Genomic DNA, 26,767 nt, shown 5'->3' on the forward strand with positions numbered 1-26,767 from the left:
TATATCCAGTGGAATATAAACCCGCAGTAGTAAAGACAGTTTCACAGGTGGATGTGTGTGCAGTGTTTGGCCACAGAGGCTGTGATCTGTGCCAGGAGTCACTGCCATGTGTAGAAGCGATTGTGTGGAAAAAATGAGCAAAGGTAGCTGCAATTTTTCATGCATGGCATTTCATCCTTCACCATTTTTCTGTGTCTTTGATAAGCACTCACTGGAGTGGTTGCCATCCAGGATGGACGGTCACTTCTCTATACTGTTTCCACTGTCTCTGGAGGCTGGCAAGAGATAAGGACTTACGGTGTTCTTGTGCAGAGCCTATTCTGCTAATGTGTTTTTCAGAAGAAATTGCTTCTCTGGAAATAAAATCAGAGGATGGGGAAGCTATCCAGTAGCTTGCTGAGGAGGAAGAAAAGATGCAGCATTTGAAGCTCTCGTGGTAGATAATGAAACTCTTTCATTGCTTTGTTGACAGAGTGACCAGGGCAGCAACAGCTGAAATTCTTTCTTCTCTTGAGTTGAGGGATACCTGGATCCTTTCCAGAGTTCCGTTCTGGACTCCAGAAGCTCTGTGGGTACCTGCCTCCCCTCTGCAGCCTCATTACTTAAATACACAACTTTCTGCCTTTAATGCCCACCTTGGGGAAGGTAACACAATATCACCATTATTCTCAGTTTTATAATCACTTTTAAAAATTAAGTCAAATGTTTAGCAATAATAATAATGATTTTCAATGTAAGCCTGAAAACACGAAGATAAGTTCAGAGCATTTTCAGCACTGGATTTTCGTTGTGGGTGTTTCAGTGAGGATGGTTCATTGGCTGCTGCTGCTGCGTGCTGTGCACAGCAGGACCCAGCAGCTGAACCGGGACGGTGCCGCAGCGCGGGGCGAGCTCTGCTCATTCCCTATCCTGCCGCAAGTTACGGTTGAGCAGTGAGTTCAAAAGCCAAGGCTGACACCGCTGCCTAAAAATTAAGTGTAATATGTTTCAACTGTACTTGTTTTGGGGTAGAATGAGATCCGAAGCAGCATCTTTCATGTGATAAATTCCTGCGTGTCCTTTTGTTTTCGCATCGAGAAATTACTTTGGGACAACTTTACAGATGAAAGCAGCCAAAAAATTCCTGAGATTTTTCCATTGTTTTTGTGATTCCTAAGCAGGGACAACACTCTCTGCCACGAGAAGGAGCTCTGTGCTCTGCAGCAGCTGAAGAGTCTCATTTTTGTTTGGAAAGGCTGTAATTCCTTTCTTGTTGCCGTGACCCTCTGGATGCTGTGTTCAGGCTGTGATGGGTGGCACCTCGTGCTGGTTGTGCTGCTGGTTTCAGTGAATTCAAAGCAGTCTACAGGAGGTGTTGGTTTGGAAGTGTTCCTTTTGAAATGTGTGTAACCCGAGGCACGGACCCCTAGGGTTACTGTGATATCAGTGTTACACCAGATAATGTTGTTACATGTTGTTTAGATACACAAATATATTTTAATGGAAAGTGCCTCCCATTGGTACTTCTATTTTATTTTAAACAACCCAAATCAGGAAGGGCAGCTGGTAATCTACATTGAAGCAAGACTGTGCTGTGCCGTGTTGCCACTGGAATGGTTAAATACCCCAGAGGTTCTTTTGCAGGTGTGCTCCTGTGACCGTGTCATCTTCACATGCAGCACTGAGGGTCTCCTGGCCAGACTTTGTTACTAATTACCTGCATCCTGAACTTACTCCATTTGATGCTTGAATTAATTTACTTTTAAACCCGTGATTAGACCTTGCAGATCTCTCGCTGATGTGCAGATGTCCTCACCTCAAAGAGATCCCTGGTGGGGATCCATGGTGACCACAGGTGTCCAGAGAGGCAACACTCGGTCGTGACAGCCTTGGACCATGGTATTGCACTTTCAGAGAGATTCTGTCTTTGCTTAACACCCATCCTAGTGGTTTCTGATCTGTATTGCTATATCGCAGAATGAAACGCCTGATTCAATTCTTGATTAACTTGACCTCTCCTTCACAGTGTAGATTTAGGAAGGGTCTTTGCTGGGGAAAAAAGGCTGCCCAGGGAGGTTGTGGAGTCTCCTTCTCTGCAGACATTCAAACCCACCTGGACACCTTCCTGTGTAACCTCATCTGGGTGTTCTTGTTCTGGCAGGGATTTTGGACTGGATGAGCTTTTGAGGTCCCTTCCAATCCCTGACATTCTGTGATTCTGTGAAATCAAATGGAGTGAACTACTGGATGATAAAGACATCTGGGAACTCCTCATGTGATCCTGCTGAAGCATGTTAGGTCTCTTGTCACCAGCAGAAGGTCAAGATGCTCCATTCAGATCAATTGTTTTGGAAGTAAAATAGGAATACATGAACACTGCCAGGGCCTTTTCATGGTGCTGGGCCAACTCCACAGTGAGCAGCCCCGCGGACAGGAGTGGAGCTGCTATGATCTACACCAGCTGGGAATCTAGTTCCCTGCACTCACTTTTTTTTTTTGTGCTCTGCACGCTGGTAAGATGAGCAGTTGAGCTTTTGCTAGGGAGTATGTCAAACTTGCTAATTTTGCTCAGGCTTGGATAAGAGAGCAGCAGCAGCACTGCCTAGAAGCTGGAACTGGAGAGTTCAGTAATTTTGCCACCAGAACTCCATTAACGAGAAAAGAGATAAAGTGCTCTGTAAAGCAAGCTCTTGTCACGTCTGTCTTCTGTGCTGTCGGTTTGTCAGGCGTAGACATTAGATAGTGTTCATATAGGAATAAGTTACACTCGTCTCTCCCTGATTTGTGCCTCTGGGATGAAATGACAATACAGCACAGCTGGACTAAGCGTGACACTGACGGTCTTTCTAGTGTGGTAGATGAAAGGAGAGGAAAGGAAGAGCATGTACACTGATCATGATTAAAGTAGTTGAGAAGGGGGTGGTGGATACTGGGAGCACCAGGAGCTATGCAGAACTCTGCCTTTGGAGGCCAGAAAAGGAGTTTCTGCCAGCTAGGGAGGAGGTTTTGCTCGGTCAGGGCCTGCACAGAGTTCTGCTTCTGCTTCTCTGCATGGATTCACATTTTATTCCAGATAGTTGACTACATCCAGTGTCTTAACGAGCAATTTTTGTATCCTGTTTGCATAGCAAACTCCTGCATTGCCAGCAGCCGCCGCAGTGCCCAGGGCCCTGGGGAGGTTCTGCAGCTGAGGAGCCGGTCGGCAGCACGAGCCAGGCACCACGACACCGCCCAAGAGGCCACGGCTCAGATTGTGATGGCTGAGTACGGCCAGGATGCAGATGAGACTGTCCCGCCAGTGAACAGTGAATGTCTTTGCGATGTGTCATCGGCCTGTGGCTCCAAAGAACCACAGCTGCTGATGCTGTCGTCTGTCGTCGGCTCCTGATCCTCACCTCTGCCCTTGCTGGCCTTCTGCCGTTGTTCTTTTTCAGCTCATCACTCTCTGCCTTCTATCTCTTGAGCCTGCCACGTAAAACACTGGCTGTAGGTAATAAAATCAATGAGATTTCTACTCAGACATGACAAGTCAGACCAACGAGTGGAGTCTGAGCAAGGCCAAGGCAGCCTGTCATGAACACCTCGTAGGGGATGCGGGAAGGTTGTCTCTGTGCTGGGCAGGAGGACATGGCCTGGCCAGACACCTGGCTCTGGGCTTGGCTGGGCTTGCAGGAGCCAGAGCTCTGGGCAGCACATCTTTGTAAAGAGAGGCAGGTGAGGGCTTCAGATTGGTGTCAATGGATGTTCTCAGCCAGACTACACCTGATACACCTGATACACCTGATACACCTGATGCTGCTTCCAAGTGGCCACTTAAACTTTAGAAACATGACATTTGCTTCTCCGAGGCTAACCCCACACCCAGAATTTATGCACAAGGGGCAAACTTTGCTGAGGATTTTCACTTTCTCTGCATGACCATGTTCCTGTGCATTGGTGCAGGACAGGCCATTCTGGCTGAACATCCATATGTGAAAGCAACTAGAGCAAGAGAGGTGCTGTTTGACTCGCACTGCTTTGCAGCCCTTGTGAAAAACACTCTTGACAACGCCCAGATAACAATCTGTCCAGCCCCAGGTTTCACGACAGGGCAGTGGAGAGCTCTGGGGAACTTCCAGCGGTTCTGCTTAGCCAGGGCTGAAAAACCTGGTGTGATGAGCACCAGGCCTCTGAATGGCAGTGCCACGCTGCACTGATACGGTCGCTCAGAGCCCTAGGTGCAGGAGTTGCCTGGAACACGCCGTATTGCTGAGTTCAGGGGCAGGCACCAAGAGCAGATTGTCAGAATGTGGCATCTGGAGACCCAGGACTCAGTTTCCCAGAGCTGATTGTGCACAGAGCAGAGCACACCTCTCATCACCTCCCTGCTCCCTCAGCCCCGCGTTCGGCACAGCCGGTGTCTCCTGAAGGCTGTCGCATGTCATCCTACACTGTTTCAGAGGTTTACTTTTTACCAACAGGAAGTTTCCAGCCTCAGTGTGGACTGGTTGCTTCCCTCTTCTGTTAGCTGTAGACTTACAAAGAGATGTTCGTGTTTTAAATATGGTGCAATGACATCAATAGCAATAATTATTGCATGCATCAAAGCTTTGGAGATTAGGCACGGATCATGCATCTAAATGGCAAATGGTTATAATAGCTCCATACGTGAAACATCAAAGTCTGAGGAAACATTGCTCTGCTATAAAAAATACATCAGAATGATCATTCCACTCCAAGCAAAGTGCAGAACTGTAGACGTGCACGGAACAAACGCAACACATTTCATACTCATTTGGGTGTTTCAAGTATGGGAAAAATTGATTCCACAGCTCCAATTACCAATCCACATCAAGTGAAGACTGTATTGAAATTATGAGATTTCGTACAATATTAGGCTTAAGTTGACTCCTCCTTGTGAAAATGTATTTATAATTAGGGCCTAGAAAAGCAAGAAGCAGGATTTGGGGTTTTAATTTTTTATATGCTCCTTGGCAGTGAGAGAAGTGGCTGAGATTGCATAAAATTCTTAAAACCATGGTGTTTCAAGTATCCTTTTGCTGAATTGAAATGGCTTGCTCATAGATTAAAGGAACTGCACTGTTGTTTTCTTTGTTAGGAGGAAAGTATTTCAAACTGAGAAAAGCACAAGCTCTCTGTATAGAGCCTGGGGACAGCTGCTGGAAAAAGAAAATACAAATAGAACAACAGAACCTCTGAACTCAGCAACTGAAATTCCCAATTACAGATGTGCTGCTGTTTCTCATCCCTCATCACAGCTGTTTAGTGTGATGGCTGTGCAGCCCTGGCGGGATGCGCAGGGTGCATGACACACTGCAGGACGCGGTGCAGGATGAACGCAGTGCTGGACGCGGTGCAGGACGCACGGGGTGCAGGACGTGGTGCTGGACGCGATGCAGGATGTGGTGCAGGATGCACGGTGTGCAGGACACGGTGCAGGACGTGTTGCTGCACTCAGTGCAGGATGCATGGGGTGCAGGATACGTGGGGTGCAGGATGGGGTGCAGGATGGGGTGCAGGACGCGGTGCCACGTGCTGCCACGGCCGCATCAAAGCCCGGCCAGGGCTGCGCCGCGGCCATGAGGCTGCAGGAAATCAGACACCCTCATTAAAGTTTCAGAAAAACCACTGCTATGAGGACAACATTCACAAATGTATTTGAGGAAAACAAATATTGTTTTAACTCTATTAATAATTGATGTGTTGCCAGCTGAGATCCTCATAGCATTAAAGGAATTGAAAATTAAAGGCACAAAGACACTACTTTAAGAAAACATCTTGATAAATAATTAATACAGCATAGGCCTACTGGAATCTGAAGAGTGTAGGTTTTATCTTGTCTTGCCTAGTCTGTGCTTTCTAATACCACTGTTTCTTCCAGAATGAGAGCATGGTCATTTTTGGTTTGTATCGACAAAAGCTCTAGTTGTTTATGCTGCTCAGTTGGAATAATTTACTGGCTTCTCTGTTGGTTGCTTGTGCTGAGCCCCTAGGATCTTGAGTAGTACACACCCAAAGATCGGTGCTTTCTTAAATCGAGAGGGAAAAAGGTTGATGAATGTGCCTGTGTCAGGGAAACTACTGTTTGTAAGGGTCAGACTGGATCAGAAGAAGAAACCTTGACAGTGCCTGTGGAGCATTACGATGTATAAATGGCTGGGAGAGGTGTCTGGGATGTGTAACACCCAGGAACAGCTACTGCTTTAGTGCCTGTGTCTCTAGAGGAGCGTTTCCAATGGGGAGGCCGATCCTGGGGACTCCACTGAATAATTCAGTGGCTGGCATTTCCCCTATGGATCCTGTCTCTTGGAGATCTTAGGAACAATAAATAGAGCAATACCGCATTCCACAGAATACGAGCCCATCAGTGTGTAAAAAGAAAGGCTGGACATGGAATGTGCTAAAGGGAGTAAATAGATAATCTCTGCGTTTCCATCCAGAGCAGCTCTCTCCTGCTGTGAGCAGAGCCGGGGCTGCCGAGCTGCCGGTGCACAGCTCGGCACGGAGACACACCGTGTTCCAGAACGGAATACTGAGCACCGTGCTCGCTAACAGAGCTTCTGCCAGCCCAGAAAAGCTGCGTGTTGCTGAAGGGCGCACGAGCTCTTTAAAATCCTGACTTATTCCAGTCCACTCCTATCTTTTAGGTTGTTATAATGAAGCAGCTAGTAATTCAGGCATAATTGCTGGCAGGCATTCTAATTTAAGAAACTGCACAAGAGCATCCACAGAAGTGTGTTTATCATTTCATTCCTTTAAATAAAGCAAAAGTGAATGCTGCTTCTTCATTATAAATGCTTCAGTGCTTTACATGCAAAAGGTTTGTTGAGATTTATGGAATTCATAAACACCCTTTATTTACTACAACAAAGTTAATAATTAAGCAGAGGAGAGAACATCCATGAATGCTGTTATAAAAATAATTCTTGCCACAGTTCCTAGCAAAAAATCCATGTAAATTAGTGATTGAGAACATAAGGGTGATCCAGTACAAATATAAAGGGGAGTTCATTTTTTCCGTTCTGGATAACATAATGCAGTGGTCAGACATTGCCTCAGCATACTGGTGAGTGCAAAATGATCCAAATGGCAACAGGGCGTGTTGTGTCTCTGGTGGGTGCCCCTTTCAGCACCCTGTGCATGGGCCACGTTCACTGCCCGGCTCGCTGCTGTGAGCATCGGCAGCATCCGGCCCTGCGGCACCAGCACTGGGACACACAGGCTGGCGGATGTGGGGGGTTCGAGGCTGATGTGCCAGAGAAGGGAACATCACCTCTTGCCCACAGTCAAAGTGGATTCCCTTGGAGAAGGACCCTTTGCTTTCGGTGCTGTTATTTCCTCCTGACTGTGTGGCTGTTCCAATCCCCAGTTTGGCTCCTGTGGGAGAAGGGGCAGCACGAGGGCTGAGCACAGCAATGGGGGCCATGGGGAGAGCGGTGGGTCATAGAAATCATAGAAGATCATAGAATGCCCTGAGTTGGAAGGGACCCACAGGGATCAAGTCCAGCTCCTGTCCCTGCACAAGACAACCCCACAGCTCACACCGTGTGTCTGAGGAGTGTGTGTGTTGGGATGGGGCAGCCCTGCAGCTCTCCTGCCCATGCACAGCAAGGCCAGAGCTGCTGCAGGACGGCATCTTCCCATGGCCATTCCTCCCTATCCCGTGGCTGCAGCTCGGCTGTGCCACAGTTCTCTGTGTGTCCTTGCCCACGGTTCTCTGTCCTTGTGCTTCCCCTCCTGCCCCACATCCCTCCACCTCTCCCGCTGCCCCCTGCCAGCCCTGCTCCGCTGTGTCCCTCCCCTCGCTGCTCTGCTGTCCTGGTGGGGATGTCTTCTGGAGATCCTGCTGCTGGTTGGCAGGATGAGCCTCTGTGCCTGCCAGCCAGCCCTGTTGTGTGACCCTGGAGCCTCATCCCCATCAGGCAAAGCTGAGAGTGATTTAACAAAGCAGGGAAACAAGCCAGTCAGTTATCTCGATCTAAAGCATATTCTAGGAGTGATTAGCTGCCTAAACTTACACTGTAATTATCTGTGCTTAGTGGCTTTTGCACATCATTGCCCATTTTTCTGAGTGTTTTTATTTAAGTTGATAATGGAAAACGAATAAAGCCTTAGTTCCACTCTGATTTTGACACTTGTGCCAGAGAATATCTGAACATTTTTGTGTTCACAATAGTTAGATTAATATTTAATTTGCTGGCATCCAGCAAGCTGATTAGTTTTCCTCTGATATGGCTCAACTTTGTAATTACAGGAACTGGCTTGTGCCTGGGGTAAGAGGTACAGAGACATCCTGACATCCCTGTGACCATGATTTCACCAAGCTGATGCACTGCGAGGTTATCATCATCTAAATCTCTGCTCCTGGAAAGAGGTACAGACTGGGACCTACTCCACATCTTCTGAGGACAGAGAGGATCTGTCCTTGATTGCATTTAAACTGAAGGGAGAGTGGAGACAAAGTGCAGCCGTGTCGAGACTTGAATGTGTGATATTTGCCTGCTGCTGCAAGCCAAGCCTTCCTCGGTGACGCAGCCCATCTGGTGCTGCAGGTGCAGGGGACATCCTGCAGGACAAGTGTTTGTCTTACATTGGGGATGGGCAGCGCTAACTGGACACGGGAGGTCCATGCTCCACGGTGATGCTCTGTTGAGCCCCGGGGATGCTGCAGGCTGTGCTGCCAGGGACAGGCCACTGAGCCACCTCCAGCCACCGCGGCAATCCAAGCGACAGCTCCGTGTGGCACACAGGGTGGGCTGGCTCGGGCACAGGCAGGGCATGGATTGTGTGATTATTTGCCCTCGGTCCTCAGAGCTCCTGCTCACAGGAGCAGGGGTTGTATCTGGTGATCACACTGAACTAGCAGGTGCGGCTGTGGTCCCGAGTGGCTCTGAAGCCTCTTGAAACCCATGAACACATCTGGGCTGCACAGTGTTCTGGGCAAAGAGCCACATTCAATTCTGAGGTCATACTGCTCTTCCTCTTTCAGTCTGTTATAAAATAATTTCATTGGCACCTCGTGATTCCTGTGCTGTAAGAACAGGCTAACGCGCACTTGGTGTGCGCTGGTGACCCGTCCTGCAGGGCACGGTCCCACCTTCCTGGCTGCACTTGTAGGCGTGTTCTGCTGGACCTCCCAAGGCAGGCAGAGGCCACCAGCAAATTCACGTCCTTTTCCCAGGACCTCGACCCGGTGCTCCTTCACAAGCAGGACTAACACCTGCAACCCAGTCTTCCAAGTGATTAAGCCTTCCTTACTTGCTCAGAGAGCAACTATAGCTCAGAATCAAATTCAGCCTTTAGAATTAACCCATCTGTAATGTCCATTAAGTCTGGATTCCCCTGACCAGTCATGCAAAGTAACATCTCAGTGCCATATTCATCTTGCACTGTCAGTTTTACCCAACTCCTAAGCACTCAGTAATAGCAAGACTGTCAGGGTGTTAGTTATTCATTAGGTTTCACTCACTTGAAGAATATATCGTTGTCATAATATGGCACATTGCACTGGGAACACACTCCCCATGCAGACAGGGATTACGGCCATTTTTCAAGTGCTGCTGCCTGTTCATTTGTACATTGTTTGAAGGGAAAAGGTCTCATCAGAACTCCATTTTGAACATTACTTTGACAGAGCAAAGTGGGCAGTTTTCACATCTTCTTTAATAGCCAGGGGACAAGTGGGTGCTGGGGACGGACAGAGCACTAACCCCCAGGGCAGTATGTGCCCAGTGCCGCACACACAGTGTGTTTGTGCACCTGAAGCTGATCAGGTGAACCTCATCAAAATCCACTTGCTCAGCTGCTGACTGTACAAGAGCTGCCGGCTGCTCGGCTTCCATCCCTCGTCACTGTCCTCCAGAACTGTCTGCCAAAACTTGATCAATGAGAAGTTTAGATACTTTGCTGAGCTGCAATAGAATCCTGGCCAGGTGAGAAAAGCACCAGACTGGTGCCACCGTGAACCACGCTCTGGCAGCAGCCAGTCCAAGAGAGTTGTCTGGTAAAACTAGGAAGGAAAAATTGATCTTCTTGTGTGGCAAAGGTGAAGATAGATAGCCACAAGTCTGCTGGCTGGTGTGGAGGGAACATGTCTTGGTGAGGAGACGAATTAATGATAGCTCTAAGGTTCCTGGTGTGTCCCCACCACTGACAAGTGCTGGGAAAGGACGTTCTGCAGTACCGCTCTTGGCGAGGCGCAGGGCCCCTCGGCTCCCGGTGTGCGCGGGCGCAGCGGAGGAGCACGCTGGAGCAGAGCTGGACTGTGCCAGGCAGCAGCCTCAGGGCTGTCACCTCCTGTCACCTCAGGCCAGAGGAGTGCTGGGGTCAATGGCAGCTTGACGATGGAAGGGAGAATTGATTAACATTCAGAACTGTTCTGTTACTGAACTACTAGAGCAGATCTTCTTTGTATTGAAGGTGTATAATCCAGGAAAGGGAAGGAGCAGGGCTGTATTTCTTAGCCAGGGCACTTGCTATTCGCAGTTCTTCTGAGTTAATTTTCATCATCTGAACAGCTGCCCTGGAGAGCACTGGGAGGGAGGAATGGCAAATACTGCGGAGTTCACAGTTCAGCCGCCAGCTCCTACACGCTGAGTGTCCTGTTTGCTTCCAGAGCGAAGCAGCAAGTGGAACAGCTGCTGCTGATGGGGCGTTTTGAGCTGCAATGTGTCTCTGTGCTGCCTTCACCAAAGGCAGAAAAATAAAAAAGGAAAATTAATCTCTCAGGGGCAAACAAATCAAACCAGCAACCTCTGCTACAGCTCGTATCCTGCTTAAACACCAGTCTGGACTAGAACATTTGTTGCAACCGTTTAGTGACCCATGCTCTTCCTAGATTCATCTTATGAACTGGAAAAAGCAATTTGTCTGCCCATGTGCCCTGAAGTACTGATATTTGTTAAATCGACATGCTTTGAAAGCCCTAGAATTGAACTACTGGATATGTAGGGAGAAAAGCAAATAAAGCCAGCTGTGATATGTGCATTTCATCTAGATAATATTCCGATAAGGCCTGATTTATTACCTTTATTTCTTAAGGCCAGGCAAGCCTCATGGGGTCTCGCCTTCATCCTGGTCACAAAGTATGAGGCAGAAGGAGCAGAGTTTGAGGAAGGAGAGCCAGAAATCCTGTTTGCCTGTGGAGGTCCCCGAGTGCTTCGTTGCCAGGCTTTCCAGTTCACACAGTGGTGCTCAGTCTGTCAGTTTGGTGGCACATCAGCCGTCCGTCCCTGTCTGGGTGCCAGGCTCAGGCACTCGGGGAACCCAGCAGCCTTGGTGCTGCTGTGCCAGCATCACCAGGATGCAGCATCACTGGGGTACAGCATTGCCGGGGTGCAGCATCGCCGGGGTGCAGCATCGCCGGGGTGCAGCATCACTGGGGTGCAGCATCACTGGGGTGCAGCATTGCTGGGGTGCAGCATCGCTGGGGTGCAGCATCACCAGGGTGCAGCATCACCGGGGTGCTGGCATCACCAGGGTGCTGGCATCACCAGGGTGCAGCATCCTTGGGGTGCAGCATCACCAGGATGCTGTGCCCGTGGCTGCCCAGGGTGGCTGCAGCTCTCACCCTTGTGCACTCTTTTCCTTTCCAGAATCTGACCTTCCTTCTTTGAAAAATGATTGCAGTAAGAAAACCCAGGCTGGAACCAAGTTGTCAGTGAGAGGAACAATATGAATATCACCTGTGAACTAGGGATGAATAATAAGGCAAGACAAACATGAGGCACACAGAGGGTGATTAAAAACACAATACCCAGGGATGTTCTGAAATGAAAAAAATAATCTTCACAATGAAATTACAAAATAATGCATCTCGATGTATTAACTCTGCCCAAATTATCAGTGCCTGAAGAATTGTTGACATTGTCTGCTACCTTTGGAGAATCTGGTGGGGTGAGCAGAGCAGCAGAAGTGGGGTGCCCCCGCTCCAGGAGCTCGCTCTGCGTTTCTGCCTCGCTGGCCCCCAGGCTGCAGCTCCAGCACAGCCACGGGCTGAGCGGTGCAGGGCGGGCGAGTGCAGCGTTTCCAGCTGCTGCTGCTCTGGCTGCCATTCTGTCCTGCCATTCCTTCTTGTTTTGAAGTAGGGGAAAAAACTGGAGTGGATGAGGATCAAAATCTTTGTGGCATCCAGCACCTTTCATGGGGAACTTGGGGCAAAATCAGAGAAATCTTCCAGGAGATTGATTAATTTTTAATGATATAGGATTATAGTTTGTCTGTTTAATTCAACCTGAGTGACATAGTATCTTTCATTTGGACTTATTACCAGCAGAGCAGTTAGTCAGTTGGAAGCAGACCTAGGGCAGGGTGTTTTGTCATTATTTTAAATTTTCTCCATCTGACAAAATTGAAGGCCTTGAAAAGACTGGAGCCATTGTAAAGGATAGAGCATCAGAGAATAGGTCACACAGTGTATTAAAGAATGAAAATTGATTCATTCTTTCCTCTGTTGAATAAGCAGCTGTACTTTGGTCCCTGTGATCCATGAAATAAGCTGTCAGAGAAATAGGAAATGTGCCACATTTGAACTTCACTCATTGATTCCGTTCTGATCCAAGGTGCAGTATTAAAATGCATTACAGTGGGTGCAGAATCCGCAGCAGTGACAGCAGCCAGGCCTGGCCCGCTAGTCAGCTGGCTGCGCTATTTGTTTTTAAATTAATCAGTGCTTTACAATGCTGGGACTCATTTACTTAGGTCGTTTGGTCAGTGCCAGCTAACAGGAGGAATTTCACAAGAGCGACGTTTGTTAGTTTTAAATAAAATCAAAGGCTACGGAGGAGGCTCCGGAGGAGTGTTTCTAACAAGATCTATTGGCCCTTTTTTCCAGAGAAGCAATTTGCAGGCAATTCAGAGATTCTGACAGTAATCAATGTAAGAAGAGGTAGCAGAGACTTCTAGAATATCGGATTACTAGCTGGAGCACGTTAGGCCAATTAATGCCTGCAACTCTAATAGACTGCTTAGCTGCAAAATTAAATAGAGGACATTCCCATTATTGCATAAAAAACATACTGAGTTTCATTTTTTATAACAGAACACACTTTGTTCCTTTACACAGCTTTTCCCAAGTAAAAAATTGACCTTGTTGTGCTGTCCTTAAGTAGCATAGAGGACTGCCTGCAACTATTATTTGCTGTGCTAAGTCTATTTTATCCATATGAAGTGTCTTTTGCTTCTTTTATGAGTTCTTACAAGTTTTGTTAAATAAAACATCATTTTTGCTGCCTTTGCTTTATTTGCCTCAAAATTGTGATTCATAAAGATGGATTTGTATAATTAAGGTAGAAATGAGAAATAACCCCCTATATATAATTTAAAATGTTGAAATTATAGACACTATCTAACTTCTGCTTTAAATCACAGGAACAAACTGTTCCCCATTAGCAGCCCTAATTAAATCCATTTTTCTATGAGTCTTTGGCAAATTCCATTTTAGTAAAGCTGTATTAAGCTCTCTTTTATTTCCTCTTGCTTTGCAGAATTCTCTGTTTGAGATGAATAATAGGTTGAATATGGTATGTGACGGCTCTGTAGACTCCGAAGATATAACATGAAGAAAGATATTGTTCTGGAAAGCTGGCATAAGAATGCTACTGAGGATTTAGAAGGGTGCTGCGCACCAGACAGGTAGGAGCACAACCCTTCGGGCTGGGGGAGTTCATATGTGGTGCAAGAACTGGCAAACACCGTGTGGCAAAGCGGCTGAGGAAAGGTGGAGGGCCCTGGGGAAGGGCAGGGAGCGGGGTGATGAGGGGAGCAGCTGCTGTCCCCTCTGCACGGCACCTGTGGGTGTCACACCCCAGCCCCGCTCTGTGCCACCACCCGCTGGGCCCGGCTGGTGGGTCCCTGGCACTTGATGAGGAGCGAGCGGTTGCACAGGAGTGAGAGGAGAGGACTTTCTGAGGACAGCCGGCTCTGCTTTTCTCAGTTTGCAGTCGCATGGAGAGGTGTTTCCTCCAAGGCTGTTCCTGGCTGCCCGGAGCATCTGTCTGGATGTGCAGCCCACCCAGCCGGGGCCGTGGTCCTGCCAAACTCAGACCCTTTGTGCACGTGGGCCACTGGTGCTGTGCTCTGACAGCCTTGTTAGGGTGATGCTCGCTGATGAGCTGCCTGAGTAAGCAGTGAGTGCACAGACCAGAGAACCCCCCTGAAACAGCATTTGTTTTGCAGTCCTCATGTGTGAAGATTGACTCACTCCCAGTAACCTGCAGCAGTCCCAGAGCAACCAGCTCACTCCTGTCCTCAAGCGGCTCCATCATTCATTTACTCTAACGATTGGCTTCAGCCTTCAATTTCCTCTGTGGAGCATATTGGAAAGAGAGAGGCTGAGCTGTGAACATTAATAACAATGAATAATAACGGTACGAGTTCCACAAGCTTTAACAATCAAATGAATCAACAGTCAGGAGAGTTTCATTAATAAACACTTGCTGGGGTTAGATGACAAGGGAGCTGGTGCCAGAGGTGTGTGTGTGTCAGTTAAAGGCACTTAGCCTGCATGATCCACCTCTCGGCCCTTTTGCTTGTCTGTTGGGTCCCATATTCTACTCCATGATCTGCTGTGGAGGGGCAGGGGCCAGAAGCAGCAAAGGAGCGGATGGCTTGGGCTGGGGACCCACGCTGGAGCATTTGTGAAGAGCCGCAGCCCATGGAAGGACCCACGTTGGAAAAGTTCCTGGAGAACTGTCTCCCATGGGCTGGAGCCCGCGCTGGGGCGGGGGAGGAGTGTGAGGAGGAAAGAGCAGCAAAGGCAACTTGGTGAACTGACCACAACCCCCAGTCCTGTCCCCCTGCGCTGCTCAGGGGAGAGGTGGAGAAATCAGAAGTCCAGGAGCTGAACGCTCTCAGCCTCTGCTTCACCCCAGAGCTCTGTGCTGGGGCAGCAGCTCGTGTGCCACTGTGGTTCCCGTCCTTTGTCCTCGCTGGTACCGCAGTGTCACAGCGCGGGGGTGGCGGTGCAGAGTCTGGGGTGACTTGTACCCCTGAATGCACAGGCAGGAGTGAGTAGACAGAAGTTGGTATAATGTTCTGCCATTTTACTTACAGAAATGGAGTAGCTGCTTTGTGATTCAAGGTAAAACATTCCCCTTGCAAAGCCACCAAAGGAAAAGCCGGGACAGACCTCTGAGGTGACAGTATGTCCCCTCAGGACAGTGAGAGGTGCAGGGCAGGGCTGTCTAGCTTGTCTTCTGCAGCTTTTCTTTGGGTGAGCTGAACCTGACTGGTTTATAACCTTTTATACAGAGCCAGTTCCTGTGCCCAGAGGAGCCGCCGTGGTCGTTAGGCTTTTACTACAGCAACAACAAAAGGAAAAAATGGCTTTGTTCAGTTTGGTTTCAAATCCAGAATAGCGCAATTGTAATGCAGCTAAGGAAGGTTTGAGGGCCAACTACCAATGTGTTCATTCATTTCAGGAAAAGAGAATGACATCTTCTATAATCATGATTAAAGGAGCTGTTAATGTCTCTTTCGGGTTTTCCTGTTACCATAAAACCAAGAGATGTGGTTTTCTCTCTTTCGAATTTGCAGCAAATATCTGCCTTTTTTGTCTTGGCTGTTTCAGGTCAATTTTTTGAACTTCCATGTTTTTAATACACAAACTGTTTTCTGCTAGGAGCCCTGTCCTGAGGCAGGTGCTGCTAACAGAAAGGACCCTCAGGGCCCTGCGGTGAGCCGTTCTGGACGTCTCCAGGGGCTCAGAGGATGGGCCGTAGCGTGTTGCTCAGCACAGCACTGTCCGTGTTCCCAGCATGTCTGCGCTTCCTTGCCGGATTGTGTTGGTAGGTCTGTCAGGTCTTGTTCTAGCAGTCTGTTGGGTTTCCCTCTTTACTTACAGTCTGTTTTCTGATGCTCTCAGGATCAGTGTAAGATCTTCGCTCTTGCTCCAGCCCGTATTTGGAGTCTGGGGAGGTGCGGTCCCTCCGTGTTGGAAACATGACGGGAGATCGCTGGGGAAGGGCAGAGCTGTGACTGGCTCACAAGAGCACGGAGTCATGAGGCAGCCCTGGAATGTGTAATACCAGTTAAAAGTGACCAATGCAGATATGAATTATTAAATCTATTAGCATGGGGCTGCCATAATGAAGTGTCAAATTCTTCACAAAACCAATTCCTATTAAAGACGCCAAAGATTAAAAGCAGAGTAGATTTTAAAATTATGGGAACTGAATGAGAGAGCACAGTATTGATCATCCACACCAGTCATGTATGTTTCTATTTAGAAATATGAAAAACGGGTTAATGAATTAATGATTCAGAGTCAAAAAGGGGCTGAGAGGAGCAAGTCTGTTTAAGGTGTGACTGTGAGCGTGAAACCTCGGTACTGTGGATGGAGGGGTGGGTGGCAGGGTCACACAGCCCAGCAGACAGCACAGGGAGGTGCGTGAAACCTCGGTACTGTGGATGGAGGGGTGGGTGGCAGGGTCACACAGCCCAGCAGACAGCACAGGGAGGTGCCAGCTGTGGGCTCGGTGGCAGCAAACGGGCACTGGTGGTCTGGGTTCTCAGCAGCACCGGGGTGAGACATGGCCAGCCCTGTCGTCCCCTGCGCTGAGGTTCGGGTTTTCCAGCTCAGGCATGAGCGGCTGTGCTGGGAGGAACTGTACAGGCAATGCCGCACCTGGAAACCTGTGCGGCTGCTCTGGCTTTTTCTTCCTGAGGCTGAGCACCTTTTCTGTTCTTCAGCCTGAATCCGCACCCAGGAAATCAGAAAGTGCATTGCGGGAGACTAGAAGAATGAAACCAAGGTGTGAGGCAGAAACTTCCACCCCGCATTTGCCTTTTTAAACTGAGGCTTATGATAGGAACTGGTAAAAGATGTAGAAACAAGGTTAAAGACAAAGTTTTGCTGGAATGTTTTGTTTCCAGGAATAATAGTTGTCAGCATTTCTTGGCATATCGTGAAAATTTGCATGCCTGACTTTGTTGATCAGCTCTCATAATTATACGTGGGTTTGTGCTCCTGCACAGAGGGCTAAAAGTCTGGGGAGACCCACACCTCAGTTCAAGCCTTTTCTCCAGTTACCAGCTGATTTCAGAGAATGTCCCACAGTCACACAGCTCTTGGGAAATGCATTTTAGTTGCCCATAAATTCATTTATAAATCTTTAGAAGAGCCTTTTCCTGTAACCTTTTCTGTGTTCCAAAATGCAACATGTGTGATTTGTGAAGAACTGGATGCTTTCTGTCCTTACAAATGCAGATGTAATCGTGTTTGAGAACATCTGAGCTGATTCATTATTCATCTAGGCACATGTGTGTAATTCTGTGATGTGTGAGTAACCTCTCCTGGTGCTGTTGCCCAGAGGGATGCACTGCGAGGCAGGGAGCTCAGCTTTTGTTCCCTTACCCGGTGCTGATGGAGTGTGTGGCCTTGGGAAAGTTATTTGACCTCTTTGTGGATCATTTTCTCAAAAAACAAAGTGGGCACAAGGAAAATTGTCCACTTACATATCCACTGGAAATCTGAACTCAAGTAGAAAGACAGTCATGAGATTCTGAGAGGAAATGTAGAAAATATTTGAGATTCGGTGTCTGAGTCACTGGGAGGCATTTGGAAAAATCCCCTTTGAAAATCCCCTGGATGGCCCAGAACCACAGTGCTTGTTTGCTGCCAGCATTAATGTATCAAGTGTTTAAAAGGTCCTTTTCCATCAGCCACACATATGTTGTGTGGGGTCCTGGTGCATCTTCCATGTCACCCGTGTCACTGGGTGATGGAACTATCTTGTAGATTCTGCTTGGTTTGGGGTGATAATGCTTTGTTTTGTGTATGCACACACATTTCTCTAATTGCTGTGCTGTGTTTTACATAAGGCTCCTTGAATTGTTTTCGGTGAGATCAAGTAACCTGTAAAAACATTATTTACTCAGCAGGATTCTTGTCTCCATGCAGCTGGTTGGTTGTTGCGCCTCCTCTTGTCAGCTGTGCTGTCTCTTCCTGGCACATGTTCCACACACACGTGTTGTGCACACACATGTGCACACATGTGTTCTGCTCTCATGTGTTCTGCACCCACGTGTTCTGCACACATGGTGCGTCCGGGTTGTGCGTGAGCTGGCGGCGCCACTGCTCACACCTTCCTGTGCTTGGATTGCGGCACCTTCCCACGCACTGGATTAAAAGGCAAAACTTAATTTTGTAGAAATTAATTGTGTTAGGAAAATGGCTTTTAAAACACTCTGGAGAAAGTTCTGTCAGCTTGACAGATGAAGGTACTGTTACAAAATGAATTTTGTTGACAAAATAATTTCAGGGTGTTGATAAAATGTGTTTTGTCTTCAGAGTGAAAAATACCAGACTGACAAATACTATTGTCCTTAGAAGTGTTTTTTCAGCTGTCAGTCAATTATTCCCTTTTTAAGCCAGCCAATGATAGGTCTTCATATCTGAAAAAGCTTTCGTAAAAGATAGCATAAAGCTCTGAAGGACAAAATAATTAAACTTTGATTTGTTGCTTTCAAACTGAAAACAGCTTTGTTACTTTGATGAACAAGGATTGGTCGCCTGCAAAGTGGAAACAGGTGGCGAGCATTTGATGGAGATTCGACACGCCTTGCGGACAAGGCTGGATTCGGAGCTGGGTTTCTTGAAACAGCCGTTTGTTTGAAAACTCATCGCTAGAATATTTGAATATGCAAGCTTTCAGAGGGGCTTTTGTGCAGATTTCATGTGCCATTCGCGTGGACAGCAGGATGCTCAGGGAGGGGCAGAGACTGCACCAACGCTCACCATCCACGGGCTGCCGCTGCCCCTGGCCGCTGCCCAGGGCGGCCCTTGGATGATAGCTTGAGGTCCTAGGTGGATGATGGCTTGAGGTCCTAGGTGGCCATGCTCCTTCCCTGGTGGTGGTTTCCCGTGGTCACGGCCGGCACGGTGCTGCCTGCCCCTCGCCATCCCGGAGCTGCCTGGTGCCACCATCTGCAGGTGTCGAGACTTTGCGTCACTATTGCCTGTGGTGACTTGGTGACATCAACAAAAACATCTCTGGAGCACAGGCAGCTGACACAGTTTCCAAACACTGATACCATCACTGCGCTTCTGGTGCAACCGTAATAATACGTACATACAAACCATCGTGTCCTTTCAGCAGCTCCCAGGAACACTGTGTCCCTTACCATGACAGCTATGTCAGATCAAGCCAGGAAATCAGTGCTGAATCTGATGAGATTTTATTTTTCAGTTACTGGACCAAAATCCCACCTGGTGCAGCCCAAGGAAAGTTAACCAGGTTAACAGTGGGGCTTACTGGAGTCGACACGATTTCAGTCCCTGAGTGCATGGAGCGGTGTCTCCTGGATGGTGTTGGGTGAGGATCTCTTGAGCTCTCCAGCTTTTCCCAGGACGGTGCTGTGCCAGGACTTTTTCTGAAACCCCCGGTTTCTCATTGGGATCTTGGGTTTGCAGACACATCTCCTTTCATCCTGCAGCACGGAAAAGGAAGGAACAGAGTCTTGTGTTATGTATGAACTGGACTCTGCTGGGATTTTTGAGGAAGCTTGAACTCAAGGAGATAGTCTTGTGATGAGGTAGTGATGCTTCGTTGCCAGGTTGTATTTTTTTGTCTTCTTTATCAATACTGGCATAACTAATTACATTAAAGCATAAATGACCTTGTTGGAACAGCTAATCTTAGTCAAATGAGTGTGCCACTCCCATAAGTCACTGGAATGACACTTAGCATAATAGCTCCTTAATATATGGAACATCTGTTCTTCGTTTTTGAAATAATCAGTGACTCTTCCTCATTACCTTCACTTACCAATGCCAAAGTGAGCCAGCCACCTCTAGCATAACATTTAAACTTTTTCACTTCTGTCTGGATGGGGGTTTGGGACCACTGACAAGAAAATAAGCAATCAAAACTATAAATCATCTGAAATCCAGTTACAATTACAGTTACAATTAATATGTGATAATTAACTAATAGTAGTTAATGGCACTGGCTAATAAATTAAGAGAAGCACATTTTCTCTTTTGGAATCAGAGTAATGGGGATGCTGGTAGCATCAATTATGCCTCCAGTCTTGCTTTTAAGGGGGACTGTCTTTTACTTTAGGAGCAGTGGGACTGAAACCCTTCCGAAAGCTGCGCACGGTGGGTGTGTTTGAAACACGCTGTGAACACGCGAGCCCCCGGTGACTGTCCCGCCAAGCGGCACTGTCAGCAGCGCTGCCTGCTCAGGGGCTCCCCGGGCCCAGCTCTGGCTGCCCGGCCCAGGAACGGCCCCAGCGCTGCCACTGGCACCTCCTGCAGGGACACTGCGTGGGCAGAACGTGCCTCTGGTGACAGGACAGCCACGTTGGGCTCCTCAGGCTCAAACAACCCCTCCAGCTTGGTCCAGCACGGCAGGGAGATGTGATATGGCCATTGCCAGGGGAGCTGGGATGTCTGAATATGATTTGGTGATTGAACTTCAGCAGAGCTGCTTCCCCGTCCGCGCTGTCCGTGCTCTGCAGGCAGAGAACCGCCCGGCTCTGCGGGGCTGCGGGGATGGGAACAGTCCCTGCACGCCTGCTCATCTGCCTTCGGTTCACATCTGCCTTTAGGCTGCTTGTTCCCGTGGTACAATCACAACGATGCTAGAATAACACCTTAAAAGCAATCATTTTTATGGGAACACACATAGTATAAAAGGTCTGACTGACTGTGCACACATATACCATCAGTGGCTATTACCCAATAAAGCTGTCAGATAGAGAAACATCACAGCAAGTCCTTGAACAATATCTCCTCAAGTTTAAACATAGGAAAAGCTCCTCACAATTCATTTCTCGTAAAAATAAAGAAAAGAGGATCAATACAAGCTGAGCAAATGAATCAGCGTTGTTTCCTATAGACAAGGAGAGAAATAGGGTTTGTGACCGCAGGTGCCAGCGTTGGGAGGACAGCACCGGGCCGTGCAAATCACCCTGCCAGACCCTGCCAGGTGCCAGTGCTGACTGAACACATTGTCTTTTCCCAGAATTTGACTTTTGTTCTGGAGAAGAGCAGGAGCCCGGGGTCTTTCCTGAGAGGTGACTGGCCAGAGGCTGCCAGACAGCCCTGTTCTGTGCTTCCTTGCAATGACAAACCTGCAATAACGAGCCGAGTGTAAATGAGCTGCTCTGCTGCATTGGTGTCCTTGTGCCTGTAAGTGCTGTCCGCGCCCTCCTCTCCTCAGTGCAAACGCACCTACAAATTCTGGGATTCGTCGTCCCATTTTTGCAGCAGTTCTTGGCCCCATAAAGAGCCATAGAAAACACTTTAGTTTAGTAGTGATTAGGAACACGGTGCTTTCTTCATGACATGCTGTCTGTGCCTCTGAGGCTCCTGCACACTGAACCCTTTGTATTTCTGTCTTCACAGTGTGAGTTCCACAATGCTCCATTTAATGGATGTTATTCAGGTTGAAAGTTAAGCAGCTTAAATGCTTTGCTTTCTAGCGTCTGTGTCCTGTTAGTGCCATCTCTCACTCACTCTGAATTGCACATTTTGTTACATGAACATGTTTAGATAGAACAAGGGTTTTTCTCTCCTTCAAATATTTATAGTGATGACTTGTGATGTAATCAATAGGGTTTGCAGAATCTCACCCTGCATCATTACATCTTTATTCTTCAGAGTGATGCTTGCTGTGATATTACAGCTAGAACTGACAAGATAAAGTTGAGTTAAAAGAAATTGCACATTATCTGCTTCTATGCTGTTGTTGAGACCGCAAAAGAGAACGAATGAAATTCTGCCCAAAGAGAAGCTGTTCTCCCTGCTCCCAAGGGCAGCGCTGGCAGGGCTGTGCTGACACGGGGCTCCTGTCCCCATTCCCAGCCCATGGCCAGTGCTCTGCCCGGGCTGCTGGATCCGCATGCTGTTTAACATCAATACATTATTTAGCTAGCCATTAGCAAAGAGGATTTTTCAAATGTTCTAGGAAATAAATTTCTACAGATTTTGAAGATACTAAAAGTGATGGATTGTTGTTACCTGATATTTGGAGTTATTTCTCCTAATTCTGTGTATAAAAGTCAGATACATGCTGGTAGGTAGAAGGAGCAGCAATCCTATGTAGCCTTAGTGCCTTGGTTTAGAATATCCTGGCCATCATAGTGGAGTCAGGAAAGACTCTTCCTCCGTCTTTGTGGACACAGAGGAGTTGTGTCCAAGCCCATCATTCCTGAAATGCTTTTTCATTGCTGAAGGGGCAGTTCAAATCCCTGAGCGGTGTTCTGGGCACCGGACCGTACTGAGCTCTGCCTGCACCCAGGCCCGCACAGCCCTGGGCTCTACCCACTGGCTTGGCCAGGACCTTGGTGGCAATAGCCCACGATTCTGTGGCTGGGGAAGGCTTCAATGGCCACACCAGCTGGCCACCTGCTTCTACATCAAGCCGGAAGGGCACCAAGGATGTGTCCCACATGGCAGCAGACTGTCCTGCCATGGGAGGTGTGTCTGGCCAGCACTCAGGCTGCCCTTGACATTGCGGTCCAACGCCAGTTAATGCACCACATGCACGTACAGCAAGTGCAAGATGTGGCATTTGTGCAAAGACGTGACAGTGGCATGCCAGTGTGCCTGTTTGTGGCCACGGTCATCTTCGCCTCATTGTTGATACGTATTAATTAGTATTTTATAGCACACACGTGGTGGGCCACCCCCGTTCCTGTGTTGAGGGAACATAGCTAACCCCCTGGTGAGCTGCTGAGCGCACCCTGGGGCTCGTTCTGGTGGGAGCGCCCCGTGAACAGGTCCACAGCAGCCATCGGGTGCTCCTGTCCCTCTCCTGGATTCTTCAGGTGTGCACAGAACCTTGTGCAGAGCCGATGCAGGAGCCTCCTTGCTGGGTACCAGCAGTGCTATCCCATTCTAGTGCAGAGGCTCTTAATAAATGTAGGGCTTAAAAGTGCTAATTGGGACCAATATAGTAATGAAATTACACCGTAAATGCAGCAGGAAAGCTGATGTGGTTCCCTGTTAAAAACTCAGCTGTATATCCCATGTCATAGAGCTCTGAGGAGGCTCCGCAGAGTCCCTCCCCATCCCATTCACAGGAGCCCCGTCTGCTTTGAAAGCCTTTGTTTTTTCCATAGTATCATGGGTTTGGTTTCTTCGGACCTGACTGCAAATCCAGAAGGCCTTTGTGTGCGTTTTGCAGGGCTCTGTCCCAGCAAACAGACTCCTTTGTTTCTCAAGCCAGTCAGGCCCAGCACCTGCCGTGTTTCTCTCCCATTGGATTTGTGTCACTGTTCCATTACGGCAAGGTGCTGCAGACAGGAGATGAAAAGAAGCTTGGAAGTCTGTTTCTTTGAAAGTCGGAATTTATTTTTAAATCTCTTGAATTATTTACTTTGTCTGCCTTTTTTTAATGACAGGTGAATACATTTATGACTAGTTCTCTTTCCTGAGGTAGCACTTGGCATGAAGGAAATTGATTACATGTAGGGTAAATACAACTGATGTTAAATTTCAAGTCAAGTTTCAGCTTTGCTGAAATTTCAGAAAGAAAGCAGTGTGTTATAAATTAAACTCTACTTTGTGTGTCTTCTTTTTATAGAAGGCTCAGCATTGGGGAATGCAGCAGGAACAGAAAACAAACACAGCAGATAAGGGAACCTCATGTGTAAGGATGTTCTGCACCAGCTCTCGGCAGACAGCTGTGAGAGGCTGGTGTGGCAGCCCATCAGCTCTGTGTGGAGACGTGATGGACTCAGCAGCATACAAACACCTCTGGCAGGAACTGGTGTCAGTGGCAAATTGCTGGTCTGTGGCACGAGCTGCTGCTTCGAACTGACAGGATGATTAAACTGGCTGCTCCGTTCTGCGGGAGAGCGCATGCCCTGTGCACTGCCAGGGAAACCTCGTTCTGCTTCAGAGCAGTTTAGACACTGACACCATCAGAGCTGAGCTGATGAGGATCCTGCTCAGCCGCGGGTGTGCAGGTGCAGGACAGCGGGTGCAGGACAGGGGGATGGCGTGGCTGTGCTGCCCGGGTCACCCGACGGCCATCGGCATGCACTGACAAACAGCTCCCTGTTCTGCCATCTGAGGCTGTAGTTAACATTCAGTTTCGCCCTCCAGAAGGCTGGGCTGATCTCAGGTTAACTCCTGTGGTGTGGGAGGTGTGGGGAGCGCAGCCCTAGCGCCAGGAGGTGCTGTGTCTCCAGCAGGAGCTGGGCATGGAGCAGTGGCCTGGCAGCTGCTGGCCAGCCCTCGGTAACTGGCCCTGCAGGCAGCTAACGTGGAAAGGGTTGCCACTAGTTTAACTTGCCATCTGTCAAGCCCGGTTTCCATTCCTGGAGTGATAACTCACAGGCGATGCTTTGGAGGAGAACAGTTCCTTCCAGTGCTGCATACAGGCACTGGGGCCCTGTGCAGCTGAGCAGAGAGCAGATCTGGTTTAAATGTGGTCTCCTGATTTTTATGAGCTGTGATTTTTACTGTCCAAGTTCTTATGTCCCAGATTTCCAGCTGTTGTGTTTAAACGTGATGGAGATGACCCTGGGAGCAGGGGGAGCAGCTCTGCTGTGGCGATGGGGCCAGTGGCTGCTGCTGCCAGTGAAGCACTGGGAGCTGAGCTGGGTGACTTGCAGTAAAATCCACATCTGCATCGTTTCATTGTCTTTTAACACACAGGCTACAGTTCAGTGTGTCTGAGTGGATTTGTTGCTCTGGGTCTTGTTCTGAGGAGCAATGATCACTGGGTGCCCCATTATCTTTTAGCTTGTGTGTATGAAACAAACTGTCATCTCATGTTTCCTGTAACTTATGACCCATATCTCATAGAGGAATGTGAAATGATTTTATGATTTAAAAGTAGAAAAGGTTAACTCTAAAAATAATAAAAAGTTAAAATGCAGAATAGAAATGTTGCATTAGTTTTTATGGGTTCTACATAATTTTGGTTCGTTCCCCAAAGGATTTAGTATAACTCAATGAGAAAATTGCATTCAAATCCTGTGGGCTGCTCTGCCGTGACTGAACTGAAATTAGAGGAGATGTACAAAGCAGTTTTATAGTAGCGGTTTGGATGGCTGCCTGCTGGGAAGCGCTTGGTGCCTGGGCTGTACCGCCCCTTGAACGGGACAGCGGTGGGACAGGGTGTTGGTGAGGAGGGGGACACAGCTGTGTGCTCTGACCCGGCTGCGCAGGGGCCCCGCTCACTGTCCTGCCCGTGGTGTTTGCCCAGAGCAGCAGCTCCTCACATGGCTGCTTGCTTGGAGCATGGTTCTCATTTTAATTGTTTTGTGGGCTTGTTAATGGCAACTTTACCTTCCTAGGGCTGCTCAGCATGCAGTGCTGTGGTCTGAAGCCTCCCAGAGGAAGGGGTGCTGGTGAGAGACTTTGCCATCTAGCCCAGACCCACGGGCATTGCTCCTGCTCCCTCCTTAGCCTTGCCTTGAGTGTTTGCTGAGCTCCAAAGCTTCCTGGAGCAGTCCCAGGAGCACAGGCACAACAAGCTGTGGCTTTGCCTGTTCCACACGCTGTTCAGAGCACCACTGAAGGATCCTCCTATACACAGGCAGGGTGCTCTGCCTTGCTCTCCTGTGAAGCAATGTGGCACACAGCTGGAAAAAGCCTTCCTGAAGCTTGGGACAGTCTTAGCTCCTGGGTTTTGGGAACAGAGGGGTGAAAATCACAAAGTAACTGTATGTGTCTGCCCATGAAGGGCCCCTGGAAGGGCTCCCGAGTGAGGAGCGGCACAGGGACTCAGCTGGGCCTGCTGCTCCGAGCAGGAGACCTGGGGCTGTGAGCACAGACAGGACCTGGGTTGTTAGTCAGCGCTGACATTCCAGACATGACTAAACCATTTTGATGAAAGAGATGGAATCTGACAGTTTTATTATTCAATTGTTTCTTATAGATTGCAAATAAAAATAAATTGGCTTCTTTCAAAAGAACAAACTGTGGAAAAGCTTTTGTAAGCAGAAGCGAGTGGTCTCTGAAGCATGGCAGGCAGCTCTGCATCCCCAGCCAGCTAACAAGCTCTTCGACGCCCAGTGCAGCGGCTGGACTGAAAAGCAAATGCCTTTTCTCAGCTCTAGCGTTGCCTTGAGGCCCTTGGGAAAAGAAATGCACAAGAGGAAGGGGAGGTTTTGGAGCCTGTGCATGGCCCAGCGGGCAGGCTCATCCCAAAGCGGTCACAGCACATTGCAGACAGCTCAGTGCAGGCAGGGTGAGCTCCTGCCCGTGCCGCCGGCTCCGCGAGGGCTGCTCCCAGGAGAAGCCATGAGAGCGTGTAAGGCTGGCACAGGCTCTGTTTGCTGTTTCTGCTGCAGCGGGTACAGGAGGACAAGCGAGATCAAGTGTAGCTGCTGCCCAAACCCTCTGCGAGCCGTGGGGGTCTGACAAGCTGGGGTGAGGCTGCGAGGAGCCGGCACGAAGGCAGCAGCCACTGTGGGAGGGTTGAGCCCCTTGGCCCTTCCAAGGGGGTGCTTTGCTGCTGGGTGCCTCCTTGGTGAGGGCAGCGTGCGGCTGTGTGAGCTGCCCATCCTGGGGCTCTCTCCGTGTGTGCTGGTGTTCCCGGGGCTGCCTGCAGCAGACTGGCTTTCTCAGGTGCTGGAGCTGGTGCCACAGTAGGTCTGTTTGGTGCCTCCTGGCCTCCCATCCCCTTTGTGAGGCTGCTTTGCACAGAGGCTGCTGCAAGGCATCTGGGCAGCAGCGCAACCACAGGCACTGCGATGTGTTCAGTTTGCACTTAGGAGGGACCTCTGGCTTAGGAGGTTTATCTGCTGCTTCTATAGATCCCAGGCCTGTCATTGTCCTGCAGGCAGCATCCTGCTGACATCCCTGCAGGACTGAGAGCCTCTG

General features: G+C 48.8%; 1 long non-coding RNA gene across 2 annotated transcripts in view; it reads left to right on the top strand.

The window, feature by feature from the left end:
* The window catches only part of LOC110361006 (uncharacterized), a 170,239-nt gene that overhangs the window by 9,548 nt on the left and 133,924 nt on the right, over positions 1 to 26,767 (top strand). For both annotated transcript variants that reach the window (XR_010466361.1, XR_010466362.1), the window contains exons 2-3: positions 8,234 to 8,353; positions 13,464 to 13,611. This is a non-coding gene — a long non-coding RNA (uncharacterized LOC110361006). The remainder of the gene's footprint in view (positions 1 to 8,233; positions 8,354 to 13,463; positions 13,612 to 26,767) is intronic.

The sequence above is a fragment of the Columba livia genome, chromosome 15 (genome assembly GCF_036013475.1).
Source record: "Columba livia isolate bColLiv1 breed racing homer chromosome 15, bColLiv1.pat.W.v2, whole genome shotgun sequence".
Taxonomy (NCBI): Eukaryota; Metazoa; Chordata; class Aves; order Columbiformes; family Columbidae; genus Columba; species Columba livia.